Below are 3388 nucleotides of genomic sequence, written 5' to 3' on the forward strand. Positions count from 1 at the left end.
AAGAGGACCCCGGTGTCATCTATGATTAAAGTAGTTTTGTAAAGTAGCTTTATAAAGTAGTTTGTCTAGTCAAAGATGCCATTAGGGTTTCTTGCACTGTAAGCCACCCCTCTCCCCTATATAAGGAGAGGGGGCAGCCCTCCTTACGGGCACGGATAGACACACGACAGAAGTAGCAAGAAGCGAAGCACAAACCTGTAACTTGTGAGAATCAATGAAATTGGTGATCTAGAGCGAGTTCTTCCTTGTGTCTTTCTTCTTCAACCTCTGGCCTTGGCCAAGTTCTTGAGGAAACCATCCGAAAGTTCATCACACCTGATCACAAACCCTCCCCCGAATCCTCTAGCGTCCATTCGGCCCCAATCTAAGCCATCCTATGGCATCTGTCTGTTCACCACGACGACACTTCTATTATTATATTTGATAGGATTAGATATAGTTACCATGAACGCCCATGCGTTACATAGTTAATGCAATTGTTAAAAAAGTATCCAAGAGGAAGCTTATTTTATAAAAGACGATTCTGACTTAGTGCAAAGAATGCTTATTTGAGGATCTACTTTGCAACTGTATAATAGGGAACGTATCTAGGAACTAATATTTAGAAAAATTGCTATGCGGTTAACTATGCCAAATATATACTAGTAAATTATACTGGTAAATACTGTATCAAGCAAAGAATCAGTTTCTATGAATTATAAAAGTTCAGTATAAATTCACATAGAGTCAAAATTTTAGTGCCAATGTAAATCGAGGGAGAAAGTATCTAATAAGAACCAAGTTTCAATGAAAATATAGAAATTAGAAGAGGTGTACTCTATATCAACTATTCCTTGCGATGAAGCGCCTTCAAGAAACTAGAAAATGTGTACTAGTGTAAATTGTTTGAGGATGCACCCCCTAGAAACTTAGAAAAGGGTATTTTCATCCAAGAAAGTTTAATTGAATTTAGTTATGTATTAGCTAGCTTAATTGGAGGTTAGATATGTTTGTACACATCCAGGAATGTAAGGAACCGTATAAATCTACTGCGTTGTTTACTCCCGTTACTTTCTCCATTTATATAGCCTTCCAAATTACTCCATTACTTCAGCCATGGCTCAAAGTATGATATCATGTGCTGCTTGCAACGAGTATCAAAGGGTGATCTTGTTCCTTTCTAGTCGCGCTGATTGATGTGCCGTTCAGCTCTCACCTCTCATGACCTCTCCACACCACTTGGCTAGCCTGCACTACTATGGCGCTTCAGGTGCTTGTTGTTCTTGCGCTATCCACCGGTGTTGCTCGTTTGACAGTCTCACGATGCTACCTAGCTGACCCTCAATATTGCTTAAGTGCCTCCTCCCCTTGATAGCGTGCGAGTGTGCGTTGCCGCTTGTGCCAGCCCCCACTGTCGAGGAGCGCCACCACTCGCCGCCGTGACGAGGACTATCATGAGCTCTAGACGATGAGGACGACACAAACAAGAGCAGATGAGTACGGGGCCAGCATGACTAACCAGATACATACGATGCATAACGATCGTAATGAGCTATACGGCACTGGTGGAAAAACAGGCTTCGGGTGAGCCCCATAAGTCGCGATGCTGCAGGATCCGCGACAAATGGTACCTTTAGTCGCGGTTCGGGAGGAGAACCGCGACCAAAGGCCTGGGCCCAGGGCGCTCGGTGGCCAGCCGGTGCACGTGGGGGGTCTTTAGTCGCGGTTGGCCAGGCCAACCGCGACTAAAGCGGCCCGAAGGCCTTTAGTCGCGGTTGGCCAGGCCAACCGGGACTAAAGCCCCTCCCCTATATATACCCATCCAGCAGCCAACACTTAGCCATTTGGTGCCATTCTCTTCACAAGCTTCACAAGTGGGTGTTAGGTTTGATTTTGGTTCCTCTTATGCACATAAGGTGTTTGATGAAATGCCCCAAGAGCATGAAACAAACATGATATGAAGTGTTGGAGCCACACTTGAGCTTTCTCATTTATTTTTTCCTCCTCGATCGCGGTTAGCAACTTGAACCTTTGATGTGTCGTTGATAAAATGTGCATTAGTTCATTGTTTAATTTATATTGTTTGTAGCTAGTTAGTTTAACAAATGCATGATGGTTAATTATATATTTTATATTATAATAATGCAGATGAATCGACAATGGATGTACGGTAACCGACTCTCCGGCGAGTTCAGTGCGGGTTTGAAAGATTTCCTCGTAGTGGCTAATGCGAACAAGCAGGAGGGTTTTGTTATCTGTCCATGTGTTAAATGTAAGAATCAGAAGGGTTACTCTTCCTCAAGAGATGTTCACATGCACCTGCTTCGGCACGGATTCATGCCAAGCTATAATTGTTGGACCAAGCATGGAGAAAGAGGGGTTATAATGGAAGAAGATGAAGAAGGGGATGATTTCATCGATGAAAGCTATCTTGCTCATTTCGGTGATACTTTCATGGAGGATGCTGAAGGTGAAGGGGACGATGAAGGGGAAGGTGAAGAAGAGGCACGTGATGATCCCGTTGATGATCTTGGTCGGACCATTGCTGATGCACGGAGACGCTGCGAAACTGAAAAAGAGAGGGAGAATTTGGATCGCATGTTAGAGGATCACAGGAAGGCGCTGTACCCCGGATGCGATGATGGTCTGAAAAAGCTGGGCTGCACACTGGATTTGCTGAGATGGAAGGCACAGGCAGGTGTAGCTGACTCGGCATTTGAAAACTTGCTGAAAATGTTGAAGAATATGTTTCCAAAGAATAACGAGTTGCCCGCCACTACGTACGAAGCAAAGAAGGTTGTCTGCCCTCTAGGTTTAGAGGTTCTGAAGATACATGCATGCATCAACGACTGCATCCTCTACCGCGGTGAATACGAGAATTTGAATGAATGCCCAGTATGCACTGCATTGCGTTATAAGATCAGAGGCGATGACCCTGGTGACGATGTTGAGGGCCAGAAACCCAGGAAGAGGGTTCCCGCCAAGGTGATGTGGTATGCTCCTATAATACCACGGTTGAAACGTCTGTTCAGGAACAAAGAGCATGCCAAGTTGTTGCGATGGCACAAAGAGGACCGTAAGTCGGACGGGGAGTTGAGACACCCCGCAGATGGAACGCAATGGAGAAAGATCGACAGAGAGTTCAAAGATTTTGCAGCTGACGCAAGGAACATAAGATTTGGTCTAAGTACGGATGGCATGAATCCTTTTGGCGAGCAGAGCTCCAGCCATAGTACCTGGCCCGTGACTCTATGCATCTACAACCTTCCTCCTTGGTTGTGCATGAAGCGGAAGTTCATTATGATGCCAGTGCTCATCCAAGGTCCGAAGCAACCCGGCAACGACATCGATGTGTACCTAAGGCCATTAGTTGATGAACTTTTACAGCTGTGGGGCAGACCTGGTGTCC

At 45.3% G+C, this 3388-nt stretch overlaps 1 long non-coding RNA gene across 1 annotated transcript; it reads left to right on the top strand.

Annotated features, from left to right (window-relative positions):
* The first annotated feature begins 1553 nt into the window (after window positions 1–1553).
* LOC139830687 (uncharacterized) lies at window positions 1554–2345 on the top strand. Its single transcript, XR_011743818.1, has 2 exons — window positions 1554–1993; window positions 2128–2345. It is a non-coding gene; the product is annotated as an uncharacterized lncRNA (long non-coding RNA).
* The last annotated feature ends 1043 nt before the right edge of the window (window positions 2346–3388 follow it).

This window comes from Lolium perenne, chromosome 4, assembly GCF_019359855.2.
Source record: "Lolium perenne isolate Kyuss_39 chromosome 4, Kyuss_2.0, whole genome shotgun sequence".
Classification (NCBI taxonomy): Eukaryota; Viridiplantae; Streptophyta; class Magnoliopsida; order Poales; family Poaceae; genus Lolium; species Lolium perenne.